The following is an 18,321-nucleotide window of genomic DNA, read 5'->3' on the forward strand; positions in this document are numbered from 1 at the left end:
ATTAATTATTTGAGATGGAGTCTTGCTCTGTCATCAGGCTGGAGTTCAGTGGCACGAACTCGGCTCGCTGCAACCTCTGCCTCCTGGGTTCAAGCGATTCCCCTGCCTCAGCCTCCTGAGTAGCTGGGATTACAGGTGTGCGCCACCAGCCCTCCTAATTTTTTGTATTTTTTAGTAGAGACAGGATTTCACCGTGTTGGCCAGGATGGTCTTGATCTACTGACTTCGTGAATCCGCCTGCCTAGGCCTCCCAAAGTGCTGGGATTACAGGCGTGAGCCACCGCGCCCAGCTTTAACCTGCATGTTATTAAAAGTGGGTATATGGCCAGGCGTGGTGGCTCACACCTGTAATCCCAGCACTTTGGGAGACCAAGGTGGGTGGATCACCTGAAGTCAGGAGTTCAAGACCAGCCTGGCCAACATGGTGAAACCGCATCTCTTCTAAAAATACAAAAAATTAGCTGGGTGGTGCATGCCTGTAACCCCAGGTACTCGGGAGACTGAGGCAGGAGAATCGCTTGAACCCGGGAGGTAGAGGTTGCAGCGAGCCGAGATCACACCACTGCACTCCAGCTTGGGCAACAAGAGTGAAACTCTGTTTCCAAAAAAAAAAAAAAAAAAAAAAAAAGAAAGAAAGAAAAAGAAAAAGAAAAAAAGGGTGTAGCTGAGCACGGTGGCTCATGCCTGTAATCCCAGCAATTTGGAAGGCTGAGGCAAGCAGATCACCAGCCTGGCCAACCTGATGAAACCCCGTCTCTAACTCCATCTCTACTAAGAATACAAAAATTAGCTGGACATGGTGGTGGATGCCTGTAATCTCAGCTACTCGGGAGGCCGAGGCAGAACTGCCTGAACCCAGCAGGTAGAGGTTACAGTGAACTGAGATCACGCCACGGCACTCCAGCCTGGGAAACAAAAAGTTAACCATATGACCCAGCAATTCCACTCCTAGGTAAATACCCAAGAGCACTAAAAACGCCTGTGCACTCAAAAACTCGTGCACAAATGCCCATAGCATTGTCAATGTCGGTACTGTCATTACTCTCTGTTATAGCCAAAAAGTGCAGACATCCCAAATGTCCCTCAACTAATGAATGGATAAAGAAAATGTAGTCTACCCATACAATGAAATAGTATTTGGCCATAAAAAGGAATGAAGTGGGCGCAGTGGCTTACACCTGTAATCCTAGCACTTTGGGAGGACTGCTTGAGGACAGGAGTTCGAGACCAGCCTAGTTAACATGGTGAAACCCCATCTGTACTAAAAATGTACAAAAATTAGCTGGGCGTGGTGGGAGGTGCCTGTGTCCCAGCTACTTGGGAGGCCGAGGCAGGAGAATCACTTGAACTCGGGAGGCAGAGGTTGCAGTGAGCTGAGATCATCCCCCTGAACTCCAGCCTGGATGACAGAGCGAGACAGTCTTAAAAAAAAAAAAAAAAAAAAAGGAATGAAGTGCATGCTACATATGGATAGACCCTGAAAACATTATGCTGAGCAAAAGGAAGATAGACACAGAAAATGACAAAGTGTACGATTCCATTTATAGGAAATGTACAGAACAGGCAAATCCAGAGACAAAAATGGATTCCTGGTTCCTGGGGGCTGGGAAGTGAATGGAAGGACATGGGGAGTGACTTTTTTTTTTTTTTTAGACAGACTCTTGCTCTGTTGCCCAGGCTGCAGTGCAGTGGCGCAATCTCTGCTCACTGCAAGCTCCGCCTCCTGGGTTCATGCCATTCTCCTGCCTCAGCCTCCTTAGTAGCTGGGACTACAGGTGCCTGCCGCCACACCCGGTTAATTTTTTTGTATTTTTTAGTAGAGATGGTGTTTCACCATGTTAGCCAGGATGGTCTTGATCTCCTGACCTCGTGATCCGCCTGCCTCGGCCTCCAAAGTGCTGGGATTACAGGCATGAGCCACCATGCCTGGTCTTTTTTTTTTTTTTTTTTTTTTTGAGATGGAGTCTTGCTCTTGTTGCCCAGACTAGAGTGCAGTGGCACGATCTCAGCTCACTGCAACCTCTGCCTCCCAGGTTGAAGCGATTCTCCTGCCTCAGCCTCCTGAGTAGCTGGGACTACAGGCGTGCACCACCATGCCCAGCTAATTTTTCTATTTTTTGTAGATATGGGGTTTCACCAGGTTGGCCAGGCTGGTCTCAAACTCCTGACCTCGTGATCTGCCCACCTCATTCTCCCAAAGTGCTGGGATTACAGGAGTGAGCCACTGTGTTTGGCCTCCTCTCTCCCCCTCCACCTCCCCTCCCCTTCCCTCTCCTCCCCTTCTCTTTCCTCCCCTTCCCTCTCTTTTTTTTCCTTTCTTTCTTGCAAGGGCTCACTCTTTCACCCAGACTGGAGTGCAGTGGTGAAACCATAGCTCACTGTAGCCTCCCTCAGACTCCTGGCCTCAACCAATCCTCTTGCCTCAACTTCCCAAGTAGCTGGGACTACAGGTATGCACCATCACACCTGGACAATTTTTTTTTTTTTTACTTTTGTAGTGATGCAAGTCTTGCTATGTTGCCCAGGCTGGTCTCAAACTCCTGGGCCCTAGTAATCCTCCCACCTCGGACTCTCAAACTGCTGGGATTACAGGTGTGAGTCACTGCACCTGGCCAGTATAGGATTTCTTTGGGGAATGATGAAAATATTCTAAAATTGATTGTGGTGAGATGCTGCAACTCTGGATGTACTAAAAACCATGGAATTGTTCACTTTAAAGGGTGAATTTTATAGCATGTAAATTACATCTCAACAAAGCTGTTTTTACAGAAAGGACGAAATAGACAAGTAAATTTTGAGGCCGTTGTATTTGTCACACAGCTCTCACGCACTAAGTAATCCTTACTGAAACTCACATCATAATGGAAGTCTCACAGAACTCTGCTATTCCCACAGATCCAGGACAGACCAGTTGGAGGCTGAGGACTCATTCTAGTCATGTCCAGACCCAGAGTCTGTTGCCTGGGGGCTGTGGGCTTGGCAGAGCCTATTTTGATGTGGTGGTATCAAGTCTCTCTTCTGGATAACTTAATTAGTTGCTTGCAGCCTGTCTTTGTTGCTGTTTGCAGTGGTGTTTTACTACCTTGTTGAGAGATCTGCAAAGTTCATGCTTTCGCCGAGCAATCTCAACAGTATGTAATCTGGTCGAGTTCTGGTACTTGGTTGCAGTTAGAAACAGTCCTGCCCTCTTCCTACTACAATTTCTCCTGGACTCTGGAAGGCTGGAGGCAAAGGATACGCCTTCCCCTTTCTCCTCCCTGCCTCTTTACTATCCATTCATCTGTTAGACCTTAAACCGTGCTTAACACTAACAACATTCTCTCCAGAGGCCAAATGAAATTTACCACTGATGCAGGGCAAGTGAGCCCCAAAGTGGGGCTTAGCCCATGAGGGTTCTCGGCTTTGCCCAGGAAAGAACTGAAGGGCAAGCGGAGGTAAAATAAAACAGCTTTATTAAAGCAGTGGTGTTACAACTCCTTAGGTGTTACAGCTCTGTGACTGTTCCTGCAGAATCAGGCTACCCTGTAAGCAGAGAGTAGCCACTCAGGCAGTTTTGCAGTCACATTTATACCCACTCTTTTTTTTTTTTTTTTTTTTGACATGGAGTCTCACTCTGCTGCCCAGGCTAAAGTACAGTGGCGTGATCTTGGCTCACTGCAACCTCTGCCTCCCAAGTTCAAGTGATTCTCCTGCCTCAGTCTCCTGAGTAGCTGGGATTACAGGTGCGTACCACCATATCTGACTAATTTCTGTATTTTTACTAGAGACAGGGTTTCGTCATGTTGGCCAGGCTGGTCTCAAACTCCCAACCTCAGGTGATCCACCTGCCTCAGCCTCCCAAAGTGCTGGGATTACAGGTGTGAGCCACGGCACCCAGCTTGAGCATGTTTATTTAAAAATTAAAAAAATGCCGGGCACAGCGGCTCATGCCTATAATCCCAGCACTTTGGGAGGCTGAGGCAGGTGGATCGCCTGAGGTCAGGAGTTTGAGACCAGCCTGACCAACACGGAGAAACCCCGTCTCTACTAAAAATACAAAATTAGCCGGGCGTGGTGGTGCATGCCTGAAATCTCAGCTACTCAGGAGGCTGAGGCGGGAGGATCACTTGAACCCAGGAGGCGGAGGCTGTGGTGAGCCGAGATCTCGCCATTGCACTCCAGCCTGGGTGACAAGAATGAAACTCCGTCTCAAACAAACAAACAAACAGAAACTGAGCATTTTTGAGTGTGCTTCATGGCTATTTGTACCTCTTCCTTAGAGAAATGTCTTTTCAGACTCTTGACCCATTTAAAAATCAGGTACATTTAATCTTTTAAAAAACTATTATGTTTTTTAGAGAGGGGTGTCTTGTTATATTGTCTGGGGTGGGCTAGAACTCCGGGGGTCAAGCAGTCCTCCTGCCTCAGCCTCCTGAGTAGCTGGCATTACAGGCACATGACACCACACCTAGCCAAGTACATTTAATTTTGAATGATCTCCTCAACAATAATATACTGGAGCCACTCTCTATGTTTCTTTTCCTCAGACATCTCAGGGATGAACAGAGCCACTATGCAGTAATGCTTCACAGTGGGCATTCTGAAGTCAGATGGACTGGATTTGAATCCCAGCTTAGCTACTTATTAATATGCGATCTTCATCATTCTCTCTGGACCTCAGTTTTACCCACCTACACAATGCAGATGGAAATATTAGCTACTTTAGGCCAGGTGCACTGGCTCACACCTATAATCCCAGCACTTTGGGAGGTCAAGGCAGGCGGATTGCTCGAGGCCAGGAGTTCCAGACCAGCCTGGTCAACACAGCAAAACCCCAACTCCACCAAAAATACAAAAATTAGCCAGGCGTGGTGGCACATGCCTGTAGTCCCAGCTATGCTGGGAGGCTGAGACACGAGAATCACTTGAACCTGGAAGGCGGAAGTTACAGTGAGCTGAGATTGTGCCACTGGACTCCAGCCTGGGTGACAGAGCGAGAGTTTCTTTTTTTTTTTTTTTTTTTTTGAGACGGAGTCTCGCTCTGCCGCCCAGGCTGGAGTGCAGTGGCCGGATCTCAGCTCACTGCAAGCTCCGCCTCCCGGGTTCACACCATTCTCCTGCCTCAGCCTCCCGAGTAGTTGGGACTACAGGCGCCCGCCACCGCGCCCGGCTAGTTTTTTGTATTTTTTAGTAGAGACGGGGTTTCACCGTGTTAGCCAGGATGGTCTCGATCTCCTGACCTCGTGATCCGCCCGTCTCGGCCTCCCAAAGTGCTGGGATTACAGGCTTGAGCCACCGCGCCCGGCCGAGAGTTTCTTAAAAAAAAAAAAAGAAAAGAAAAAAAGAAGAGTTGCCGGGTGCGGTGGCTCACACCTGTAATCCCAGTACTTTGGGAGGCTGAGGCGGGTGGATCGACTGAGGTCGGGAGTTTGAGACCAGCCTGGGCAGCACGGTGAAATCCTGTCTCTACTAAACATACAAAATTAGCCGGGTGTGGTGGCGGGTGCCTGTAATCCCAGCTACTCAGGAGGCTGAGACATGAGAATTGCGTGAACCCGGGAGGTGGAGGTTACAGTGCGCCAAAATCGCGCCACTGCACTCTGGGCGACAAGAGCGAAACTCTGTCTCAAAAAGAAAAGAAATATTAAGTACTTTAGAGGTTTGCTGTGAGCATTGAAAAAGGCAGTGATTTGTTGGGTGTGGTGGCTCATGTCGGTAATCATAGCACTTTGGGAGGCTGAGGTGGGTGGATTGCTTGAGGCCAGGATTTGCAGACCAGCCTGGGCAACATAGCATGACACTGTGTCTACAAAAAAATTGAAAATCAGCTGAGTGTGGTGCCTGCCGCATGCCTGTAATCCCAGCTTCTTGTAGGGGGGAGGGGGCTGAGATGGGAGGATTGCTTGAGCCCGGGAAGTCAAGGCTGCTGTGAGCCATGATGCTGTGATCAGGCCACTGTACTTCAGCCTGGGCAACAGAGTGAGACCCTGTCTCAAAAAAAGAAAAAGAGACAGAAAGGAAGGAAGGAAAAAAGACAGTGATTGTCAAAGGCTTTGGTAAGGGCTCAGTAAATGTCAGCCACAATAGTAATGACATCAACACTTGCTAAGCCTTTTCTGTTTTACTACTGTGCACGTTGGTGACGTCATGCAATCAACTCGGCAACCTTGCAAAATAGGTATCATCATCTCCACTTACAAGCAAGAAACTGAGGCTTAGCAAGGTGAAGTCGTGTGAGCAGAGCTACATAGCTGGTAGGTGGCAAAGCAGATTCCCACCCAGGCTCCTGTGACTCCAGGGTCCTCCTCAGATGTTAGCCTCAGTCAAGTTTTTAGCCCAAATCTTCGTCTCCTCTTGCCAGGATTTCTGCTATTCAAATGCAGTCACGGGAATCAGAAAAGAACCCAGATAAATACATCAGCAGCAGCTTATTCAGGCAGAGAAAACATACAGCAGCCCCAATGCAGCTCATCTTGCTTTGGGCTTACTTTTGAGTGAAAGGTTCTCTTAGCCAAGCCCTGGCCAGTCTCCTCATTCAGCCCAGACTCTCAGAGCCTTATGGAGCTGGCTGGACAGCAGTGGAAGTAAAGGGCAGCCTTGCTCCCTTTTCTTTAACATCGTTTAGGATTTCTGTGTAGTTCCCCAGAGCGACATTGGGTGTCACCTTTGAGTTACCTGAAGCCAGTTTCCCCCAGAGGTTGATGAGTGTGTCCTTTTCCTAGAGTTTCTGGTTGTCTAAGATCTATCTGCTTTGGAGATACAGTACATTCATTGCCAATACTTGTGCCCCCGACTTCACAGGAATATCTCGTTCTCATTTGTCCTGAAAGAAGAGTGTTCTCTGCAACCACATAAGCCTTGAATTTGTTTTTTAATTAATTTTTTTTTTGAGATGGAGTCTCTCTCTGTCACCCAGGCTGGAGTGCAGTGGCACAATCTTGGCTCATTGCAACCTCAACCTCCTGGGTTCAAGCGATTCTCCTGCCTCAACCTACTGAGTAGCTGGGATTACAGGCGCCCGCCACCACCCCTGGCTAATTTTTGTATCTTTAGTAGTAGTGATGGGGTTTCGTCCTGTTGGCTGGGCTTGTCTTGAACTCTTGACCTCAGGTGATCTGCCCACCTCAGCCTCCCAAGGTGCTGGGATTACAGGCATGAGCCACTGTGCCCAGCCTAATTAATTTTTTTTCTAAGAGATAGGGTATCACTATGTTGTCCAGGCTGGTCTCGAACTCTTGGGCTCAAAGCAATCCTCTTGCTGCAGCCTCCAAAAATGCTGAGATTATAGGCCTGAGCCATGATGCCCACTAAGCCTTGAATTTCAAGATGGGCTTCATGCCTGATGACTTTGCAAATGACTTCTCTTCTGTGGAAAGGAGGATGCTAACATAAGGAAGAGAGAGAGTTTATGCAAAGTCCCTACCAACTCAGAGCCCTTTTCTCCCCATGTTCTTTGCACTCTGCCCACACATCGGTTTCCAAGCCTGGCTGTGAGTAACAGTGAACAACTCAGGGGCCAGGACTCTTTTCGATCGCTCCCTCCTTCCTCTCATCCTCCGTCCCTTCCTTCTTCCTTCCGCCCCATAAATATTTACCAAGTAGATATTACGTGTCAGACACTGGGAACATAACAGAGAACGAAACAAAAGTTCTCTTTCTTTGTAGAATTTACACTGAAACTTCTTATTTCTCTGTATGTTCTCAGCAGCATCTAAGCTGAGAACATACAGAGAAACAAGACATTGGATGGCTTGGCTAACCCTCTTCCTTTCTAGTTTTTCCTATCCATATACTAACATATATACATGATTTTTTTTGTATGTAAAATATGTTTTATTGTTCTTTAAAAGGATTCAGGGTTTGGTTTTAAATCAGACTGCACACCTTTCAAATCAATTTGACATCTCTCTTACCGTGTCAAACTGGTTTCAGTTAGCAATACCTCATTAAATCCCAAAGAAAAAAAATGCTTTAATTTTAAGGAAGAAAATTCAGTTTTGAGAACATTAACATTAGTCTGTAATTCAAAACAAAGTGAGGGCTAATGTTTCATGATTCTTTATACATCCTTCTCCTCAACACAGAACCAGGGAAGTAGCAGGCACTGGCACTGATACAGACGGACACTGCACGCACACACACCCAGCCCCCAAACAACAAAATTCAGAGTATGTCAAAGGCAAAAGGTTTGTTATGGTATTGATCGAAACCCCCGGAGTCCGTCGGGCATCTCATGCCTGTAATCCCAGCACTCTGGGAGGCCGAGGTGGGCGGATGAGGAGGTCAGGAGATCAAGACCATCCTGGCTAATGAGGACAGGAGATCAAGACCATCTTGGCTAACTAGGTCAGGAGATCAAGACCATCCTGGCTAATGAGGTCAGGAGATCAAGACCGTCCTGGCTAACAGGGTGAAACCCCATCTCTACTAAAAAATACAAAGAAAAAATTAGCGTGGCTCACACCTGTAATCCCAGCACTTTGGGAGGCCGAGGCGGGCGGATCACAAGGTCAGCAGATCATGACCATGGTGAAACTCTGTCTCTACTAAAAAAAAATACAGCCGGGAGTGGTGGCTCACGCCTGTAATCCCAGCACTTTGGGAGGCCGAGGTGGGCGGATCACAAGGTCAGGAGATCGAGACCATGGTGAAACCCCGTCTCTACTAAAAATAGAAAAAATTAGCCGGGCGCAGGGGCGGGCGCCTGTAGTCCCAGCTACTCGGGGGGCTGAGGCAGGAGAATGGCGTGAACCCGGGAGGCGGAGCTTGCAGTGAGCCGAGATTGCGCCACTGCACTCCAGCCTGGGCGACAGAGCGAGACTCCGTCTCAAAAAAAAAAAAAAAAAAAAAAAAAAAAAAATTAGCCGGGCGCGGTGGCGGGCACCTGTAGTCCCAGCTACTTGGGAGGCTGAGGCAGGAGAATGGCAGGAACCCGGGAAGCGGAGCTTGCAGTGAGCCGAGATCGCACCACTGCACTCCAGCCAGTGGGACAGAGAGAGACTCCGTCTCCAAAAAAAAAAAAAAAAGAAAAAAAAAGAAAAAAATTAGCTGGGCGTGGTGGTGGGTGCCTGTAGTCCCAGGTACTCGGGAGGCTGAGGCAGGAGAACGGCATGAACCGGGGAGGCAGAGCTTGCAGTAAGCCGAGATCAAGCCACTGCACTGCAGCCTGGACGATAGAGCAAGACTCATCTCAAAAAAAAAAAAAAAAAAAAGCAAGAAACCCCTGGAGTCAACAGTCTATCTCAGCAGGTATCTTCAAGGTTTTGATCTTGAATCTGTATGAAAGAATCTATTGTCATGTACATGATATTTACATTTCAAATGGAAATAGGACCCATCTTAATAATATTCGATGACTAATCCCTACACCTGAAACTTAATAGGGTACTATGGCCACCCTCCCTCCCTCCCTCCTTCCCTCCCTCCCTCCCTCCTTCCCTCCCTCCCTCCTTCCCTCCCTCCCTCCCTCCCTACCTCCCTTCCTTCCTTCCTTCCTCTCTCTTTCTTGTCTCTCTCTCTCTCTCTGCCTGCCTTCCTTCCTTCCTTTTTTTTTTGAGATGGAGTCTCGCTTTGTCACCCAGGCTGGAGTGCAGTGGTGCAATCTTGGCTCACTGCAACCTCCGCCTCCTGGGTTCAAGCGATTCTCCTGCCTCAGCCTCCCGAGTAGCTGAGACTACAGGCACCGCCACCATGCCTGGCTAACTTTTTGTATCTTTAGTAGGGACGGGGTTTCACCGTGTTAGCCAGGACGGTCTCGATCTCCTGACCTCATGATTCACCTGCCTCGGCGTCTCAAAGTGCTAGGATTACAGGTGTGAGCCACCGCGCCTGGTGTGAGATGCAAACATTTTTCTTAGTTTATTTTTTGCTTTCATATCATCCTTTGTTTTATTTACTTATTTATTTACTTTAATTTTTTTTTTTTTTTTGAGACGGAGTCTCTTGCTCTGTGGTCTGGGCTGGAATGCAGTGGCGCAATTCTCCTGCCTCAGCCTCCGGAATAGCTGGGATTACAGGTGCACGCTAACATGCCCGGCTAGTTTTTGTATTTTTAGTAGAGACGGGGTTTCACCAAGTTGGCCAGGCTAGTCTCCACCTCCTGACCTCAAGTGATTTGCCCATCTCGACCTCCCAAAGTCCTGGGACTACAGGCATAAGCCACCGCACCCAGCCTCATATCATCTTTCTTTTGTAAACAGTGCTTAGCATTCTATTGATCAGGCATACTATAATTTTTAAGCAGTCTTTTATTAATAGGCATTTTGGTTATTTCCAATTTTTTTGCAATTAAAAACCACCCAGCTCTTTCTAGTAATCTGCTTTGCATCTCTTTCACGTGAAATTCCTAAAAGTGGAATTGCTTCATTAAAGAATATTAATTTTAGGCCAGGTGTGGTGGCTAATGCCTGTAATCCCAACACTTTGGAAGACTGGGGTGGAAGGATCACTTGAGACCAGAAGTTCAAGACCAGCCTGGGCAACATAGCGAGACCCCATCTCTGAAAAAAAAAATTAGCCAGTTGTGGTTGCATGCCTATAATCCCAGCTTCTGGGGAGGCTGAGGCAGAAGAATCACTTGAACCCAGGGGTTTAAGGTTACAGTGAGTTATGATTGCACCACTGCACTCTAGCCTGGGTGACAAGGTAAGACTCTGTCCCTAAAAAAAAAAAAAAAAGAAGAAAGAAAAAAAAAAGAATATTAACTTTAAAAAGACTCTTTTAGGTATAATTGAGAAATAAAAATTTGTTTTAAAAAGAAAAAAGGCTCGATACATATTGAGTATTGGATATTATATTTAAAATAACTTTTTGCTATTTAAAAACAAACTTTTATTGATTAAAAAAAAACCCCTCACATACCCATTACCCATCAAGTCAGGCTGACCTGGTCTAATCTATACACGTAACTACATCTGCCTCTCTTGTCTTATTTTGAAGTAATTCATTTCAGCTATAAGGATTTCAGAATTTAGGCTGGGCGCGGTGGCTCACACCTATAATCCCAGCATTGTGGATTGAGGCCAGGAGTCTGAGACCAGCCTGGCCAACATGGTGAAACTCCATCTCTACTAAAAATACAAAAATTAGCCAGCTGTGGCCGTACATGTCTGTAATCCAAGCTACTCTGGAGGCTGAGGCATGAGAATCACTTGAACCTGGGAGGCGGAGTTTGCAGTGAACCAAGATGGTACCACTGTACTCTAGCCTAGGTGACCGAGTGAAACTCTGTCTCAAAAAAAAAAAAAAAAAAAAAAAATTTTGAGATTTAGAGAGACACTATCTTTGGATCAGAAATTTGCCATTCCAGCTGGACGTGGTGGCTCACGCCTGTAATCCCAGCACTTTGGGAGGCTGAGGCAGGTGGATCATGAGGTCAGAAGATCGAGACCATCCTGGCCAACATGGTGAAATTCTGTCTCTACTAAAAATACCAAAAAAAAAAAAAAAAAAATAGCCAGGTGTGGTGGCACACCTCTGTATTCCCAGCTAGCTACTTGGGAGGCTGGGGCAGGAGAATTGCTTGAACCCAAGAGGCGGAGGTTGCAGTGAGCCAAGATTGTACCACTGGACTCCAGTTTGGGTGACAGAGAGAGATTCTGTCTCAAAAAAAAAAAAAAAAAAGAAAGAAAGAAAAAAAAAAAAAGAAAAAAGAAATTTGCCATTCCTCCTCCCAGTTCTTTCAGATAGTGGCAACGGAAATTTACCCGATGATGCTGCTTGGGAAGGCTTCCACTGGGAGGATGCTTGGAGGAAAACGTTTAATCCCACTCCACGTATCCCCTCTGGAACCTGGCTCTCTTTTTGAAAACAGGAAAAAACCGATCACCCACTTAGATGACTCAGCCAGCCCCAGGCCTCCTCTGGTCCACTGCAGAGTCCCTGCAGACCCAAATGCCTTGCCTCAGTCATGCTTTTTCACTTATTTTTGATTCATTTCAAAGGCAGGCAGGAAATTGCCGCCAGTCATTAATCATGCATGAATCTTTCCTCTGCCCCTCTTCCATGAAGAGGACCCATGTTGATGGGCACCTTCCTCTTGTGTTCTTACCTTGATGGGCTCTGACAGCAGGTGGTAGGTGTCTCTATTTCACAGCACAGGTCACCAAGACTCAGGGAGGGAAAGTGAATTGCTCAAGCCCTGTAAGTGGGAGAACCAAGCCTTGAACCCGGCTCTGTGGGCTCTTAGTGGAAAGCCCACAGGGTGGGTTCAAGGCCTGTTTCCCACATTGCACTCAAAAATGAACACTCTCTGGGGTCCTGCTCTCAGTAGCCGTCTGGATGAGAAATGATCTCTTGCAGGGCGCAGTGGCTCACACCTGTAATCCCAGTACTTTGGGAGGCTGAGGCGGGCAGATCACCTGAGGTCAGGAGTTTGAGACCAGCCTGGCCAATGTGGTGAAACCCTGTCTCTATTAAAAATACAAAAATTAGCCGGACGTGGTGGCGGGCACCTGTAGTCCCAGCTACTTGGGAGGCTGAGGCAGGAGAATTGCTTGAACCCAGGAGGTAGAGGTTGCAGTGAGCTGAGATCTTACCATTGCACTCCAGCCTGGGTGACAGAGTGAGACTCTGTCTGAAGAGAAGAGAAGAGAAGAGAAGAGAAGAGAAGAGAAGAGAAGAGAAAAGAGAAGAGAAGAGAAGAGAAGATTTCCTGCAGAATGCCCAGGAGGGACACTGACTAAGAACCGGATGCTCATGCTGGCATTGGAACCAGGCTTCTCCAGGTCCCCTCCTGAAAACCTCTCTTGCTCTTGGCAGGCTCTCAGTCTCCATGCTCAGCTGGCTTCACCGCAGGGGTACCAGGCACTAGGGGGTGGACGACAGGTACCCTGCTGGCCAGGCCCCCAGGAGGGCTCCACAGCTGGCCCTGCCTCCTCATTTAGGTAGCACCAGTTGTTGCCAAGATGGCTATTGTTTTTATTTTTAATTAATTAATTATTATTATTATTATTATTATTATTATTCTTTTGAGATGGAGTCTCGCTCTGTTGCCCAGGCTGGAGTGCAGTGCTGCGATCTCAGCTCACTGCAACCTCCACCTTCTGGGTTCAAGCGATTGTCTTCCCTCAGCCTCCCGAGTAGCTGGGACTACAGGCGTGTGCCACAGTGCCCGGCTAAGTTTTGTATTTTTAGTTGAGAGAGGGTTTCACTATGTTAGCCAGGATGGTTTCCATCTCCTAACCTCATGATCCACCTGCCTTGGCCTCCCAAAGGCTGGGACCTCGTGAGCCACCACGCCCAGCCAAACTTTTGTAGTTTTTGTAGAAACGGGGTTTCACTATGTTGGCCAGACTGGTCTTGACCTCCTGGGCTCATCTGATCCTCCCGCCCCATCTGATCCGATCCCAAAGTGCCAGGATTATAGGTGTGAGCCACCGCGCCTGGCCCCGTTGCCCTATTCTTGCTGTTGGACCTTGGGCAAGAGCTGTAACTTCTCAGCCTCAGCCTTAGCCTACTCATCTGTGGAATGGGAGTAATAATAAGAATTGCACCTACCTTACCTCTTAACTGTCTGCAGCTTCCCCTCTGTCTCCATGGCAGTCTCTTCTCACGAAACAGGCAGAATGGGCTTTTTTTTTTTTTTTTTTTTCTAAGATGGAGTCTCAGTCTGTCTCCCAGGCTGGAGTGCAGTGCAGGTTTCGGCTCACTGAAACCTCCGCCTTCTGGGTTCAAGGGATTCTCCTGCCTCAGCCTCCTGAGTAGCTGGGATTACAGGTGCCCACCACCACACCCAGCTAATTTTTCTATTTTTAGTAGAGACGGAGTTTCACCATGTTGACCAGGCTGGTCTCCATCTCCTGACCTCTAGTGATCTGCCCTCCTTGGCTTACCAAAGTGCGGGATTACAGGCATGAGCCACCGTGCCTTGCCTAAATTTTTTTGGGTGAATCATTTCCTTTACATCTAGTCCACTGTACCATTTAATCAACTTTAGCTTGTCTTGGGTTCATCACTCTAAATCCTGTCCATTGCTCCCACTGAATTATTATAACAGCTTTTCATCTACCTTTTCTCCTCTTTTTAACACAAATCTGATCTTACTTTTCTACTTTAAACTCTTTAGTTTTTACCCATTGCCCTACTCTTTGTTTTTTTTTTTTTTTTTTTTTTTTTTTGAGACAGAGTCTCGCTCTGACGCCTAGGCTGGAGTGCAGTGGCCAGATCTCAGCTCACTGCAAGCTCTGCCTCCCGGGTTTACGCCATTCTTCTGCCTCAATCTCCCAGAGTAGCTGGGACTACGGGCGCCCGCCACCTCGCCCGGCTAGTTTTTTGTAGTTTTTAGTAGAGACGGGGTTTCACCGTGTTAGCCAGGATGGTCTCAATCTCCTGACCTCGCGATCTGCCTGTCTCGGCCTCGCAAAGTGCTGGGATTACAGGCTTAAGCCACCGCGCCTGGCCACCCTACTCTTTTTTTTTAGACATGGTCTCTGTCACCCAGGCTGGAGTGCAGTGGCATGGTCATAGCTCACTGCTGTCTCAAATTTTTAGGCTCAAGCAATCTGCCTGCCTCAGCCTCCTGAGTGGCTGGGACTACAGGTGTGTGACACCACGCCTGGGTAATTAAAAAAAATTTTTTTTTAGTAGAGATGAGGTCTCACTACATTGACCGGCTGGTCTTGAACTCCTGGGCTCATCTGATTCTCCCACCTCAGCCTCCCAAAATGCCGGGATTACAGGTGTGAGCCACTGTGCCTGGCCCTATTGCCCTATTCTTGCTGTTGGACCTTGGGCAAGAGCTGTAACTTCTCAGCCTCAGCCTTAGTCTACCCATCTGTGGAATGGGAGTAATAATAAGAATTGCACCTACCTTACCGGATTGATGAGAAGATCAGCTCGTTGCAAAACACGCAGCACAGCACACAGCATCTCCCAAGAGCCCTGTGAATGGAAGCTTTCATTATTTAGGTCAGCATTTGTTTTGTATTGAAGCTAGACACAAGGCTATACAAAATGAATCCTCTGTGAGGATGGCAATAAGTGTTAGAAAAATCACATGTCCAAAGTGAACTTTTCCAGTAACTATTAAAATAATGAAAAACGCAGAGTTAGGCCGGGCGCGGTGGCTCAAGCCTGTAATCCCAGCACTTTGGGAGGCCGAGACGGGCGGATCACGAGGTCGGGAGATCGAGACCATCCTGGCTAACACGGTGAAACCCCGTCTCTACTAAAAAAATACAAAAAACTAGCCGGGCGAGGTGGTGGGCGCCTGTAGTCCCAGCTACTAGGGAGGCTGAGGCAGGAGAATGGCGTGAACCCGGGAGGCGGAGCTTGCAGTGAGCTGAGATCCGGCCACTGCACTCCAGCCCGGGCGACAGAGCGAGACTCCGTCTCAAAAAAAAAAAGTGGAAGAGACATCTATTTTGAAAGCTTGAGTTTGCATATCATTAGATTCACAATGAAAACACATTAAGTAAAAGACTTAAAAGTAGGCTCACATTTACATTAAAATCATGTCGTCTGCACCATCGACAGAATCTTAAACGTAGAAATAAAGGAATTCATTTTAATCATAGTTCCAAACTGATTTCCAAAACCTCTTAATCAGGAAATTTCAAAAAAATATTTAAAATGCATGGTAACACTTTTCAGAGCAATTGCAAAATTTAATGTGTGCAAATTATTCATATATTCATAATTTTATTATCATATATCAGATTTGGGGAATCGAGTGCAAGGTAAAGGAAATATCTATTAGCTGCTAAAAAAAAAAAAAAACTCATATGTGAAAAGAATTTGAGTTTAAATATTGTAACTGCCATCCTATTGACTCAGAGCTCTCACCAAAGCTCTCACTACTTAATAAGGTTGGCAGCTCTCATCGATTGGAAAGGCTAAATTAGTGGGAACCTTTCTGTTTGTTTTTTTTTTTTAAAACAGAGTCTCGCATTGTCGCCCAGGCTGGAGGGCAGTGGTTCGATCTTGGCTCACTGCAATCTCCACCTCCCGGGTTCAAGCGATTCTCCTGCCTCAGCCTCCCAAGTAGCTGGGATTACTCGTGCCCTCCACCACACACAGCTAATTTTTTGTATTTCTAGTAAAGAAGTGGTTTCACTGTGTTGGCCAGGCTGGTCTCAAACTCCTGACCTCATGATCCACCTGCGTCAGGCTCCCAAAGTGCTGGGATTACAGGCGTGAGCCACTGCACCTGGCCCCTTTCTTTTTTAAAGAGCTTTCACAGAGTCAGACTTTCTGTAGAACTGAACCAAACTGTGATGTGGCCAGCTGTTTTTCTGAAACTGCTTTTGTTTGATTTGGTAAATTTTAAAAATAGGTCCAGCAAGGAAGGGAATAAATGACTGAAAACGGAAATACGAAGAGGCCTTGACGTTCTAGCCAGCCCAGGAGAGCTCTCAGCAAAGTGAGCATGCTGGTCATTACCATTTACTAAAATTAGAAATTCTCCTAAAAGTTAATAGGAGAAACAGAGAGGCTTTTGGCCAAAGCGCCATAGGCTGGGAGGGTAGAATTGAGGCCTCAGGCAGTGCTGTGGTTTGAATGTGTCCCCCAAAATTCACGTGTTGGAAACTGAATCCCTGGTGCAACAGTGTTGGGAGGTGAGATTTTTAAGAGGTGATTAAGTCATGAAGGCTCTGAGCTCATGAATGGATGAATGCTAGGATCCTTCTAAAAAAATGAGTTCTAGGCCTGGCATGGTGGCTCACGCCTGTAATCCCAGCACTCTAGGAGGCTGAGACAGGCAAATCACTTGAGGTCAGGAGTTTGAGACCAGCCTGACCAACACGGACAAACCCCATCTCTACTAAAAATACAAAATTAGCCAGGCGTGGTGGCAGGTGCCTGTAATCCCAGCTACTCGGGAGGCCGAGGCAGGAGAATTACTTGATCCTGGAAGGTGGAGTTTGCGGTGAGCCGAGATCGCGCTGTTGCACTTCAGCCTGGGCAACAAGAGCAAAATTCCATCTCAAAAAAAAAAAAAAAAAAGGAACCTGACCAAGCCTGCATGATCATAAAGGGACTTTTCCAGGACCCCAAATCACGGTGATTACTGCCTGTTGGAAAATTCCCTGTGTTGTGCAGTTGCACTTGTATCTAAATGACAGCCCAAGTCAGGGAAAGAAAGTGTGCATTAGGCCGGGCGTGGTGGCTCACGCCTAGGCAACACAGCAAAACCCTGTCTCTACGAAAAATACAAAAATTAGGTGGGTGTGGTGGTGTGTACCTGCAGTCCCAGGTACCTGGGAGGCCGAGGCAGGAGAATCACTTGAACCTGGGAGGGGGAGTTTGTAGTGAGCTGAGATCGCACCACTGTACTCCAGCCTGGACAATAGAGCGAGACCCTGTCAAATAAACAAACAAACAAACAAATAAATAAATAAATAAATAGCGCTAGAAAGACAAACCAAACTGATTTAAGCAAAAAAGGAATGTATTGGCTCACATAACTCCAGGCACGGCTTGTTTCTCCCTCTTTACATCTCAGATCCAGTCTCCTGTTTCATGGCTCAATTTTGAGACCAAGTCTGGCTAGTGGGTCATGAAATGGTTGCAGCCACCCTCTCAAATTCAGTAGGAAAGGCAACAAGAGGTTCTTTCTCAAATGTCTCAGCAAAAAGCTTGTTGTGGTTCAGGGACTCTGGTGGAGTTAACAGCTGCACCCACAGACTGGAGACCAAGGGATGGTAATCGGTTATATTTTACAGTATTATGGGCACCAGCCACTGAAACCAGGCAGGTGACGGGAGAAGGAGGAATGGTGGTTAAAGGCCCCACCAGAATCTCAATGACAGAGAATGTGGCAGCGATGGATTCTAAACGGGTGCTACTAGAAACAGGGTGCATGGTTCTTGGGGTAGGGAGAGGGCAGGAGAAAAACAAGCTAGGATGCCTGCTGTAGGGAGTGTTTTGGGCTAATACCCTACAACAGGATATAGACTTACTTAACAAGTCAGGAGATCGAGACCATCCTGGCTAACACGGTGAAACCCCGTCTCTACTAAAAATAAAAAAAAAATCAGCCGGGTGTGGTGGCACGTGCCTATAGTCCCAGCTACCCGGGAGGGCGAGACAGGAGAATGGCGTGAACCCAGGAGGCGGAGCTTGCAGTGAGCCCAGATCGTGCCACTGCACTCTAGCTTGGGCGACAGAGCGAGACTTGGTCTCAAAAAAAAAAAAAAACCAAAAAACAAAACAAAACAAGTCTCTACCAGATGGCTCCCATAGGCAAAACATTTGCTAGGTGATGGAGCAGAGGTTGATACAAACATGAATACTGGTCAATTTCTTTTCTGAAAAGCACCAGCCATCTAATGAAAGGGATGCTCTGTTCTAACTCAGAATATAAGAATGGTAGTGATGGCCGGGTGCAGTGGCTCACGCCTG

The 18,321-nt window shown here is 47.2% G+C and overlaps 1 protein-coding gene across 2 annotated transcripts in view; it reads right to left on the bottom strand.

The window, feature by feature from the left end:
- The window catches only part of LOC105467752 (G1 to S phase transition 1), a 120,016-nt gene that overhangs the window by 86,925 nt on the left and 14,770 nt on the right, over positions 1-18,321 (bottom strand). The window contains exons 4-6 of one of the 2 annotated variants that reach the window (XM_071083661.1): positions 17,162-17,279; positions 14,789-14,859; positions 12,029-12,118 (exon numbers count right to left, since the gene is read on the bottom strand). The gene's annotated coding sequence lies outside the window, so the exon portion shown is untranslated. The remainder of the gene's footprint in view (positions 1-12,028; positions 12,119-14,788; positions 14,860-17,161; positions 17,280-18,321) is intronic. The other variant, XM_071083662.1, reaches the window with a different exon arrangement.

The sequence above is a fragment of the Macaca nemestrina genome, chromosome 18 (genome assembly GCF_043159975.1).
Source record: "Macaca nemestrina isolate mMacNem1 chromosome 18, mMacNem.hap1, whole genome shotgun sequence".
Lineage (NCBI taxonomy): Eukaryota > Metazoa > Chordata > Mammalia > Primates > Cercopithecidae > Macaca > Macaca nemestrina.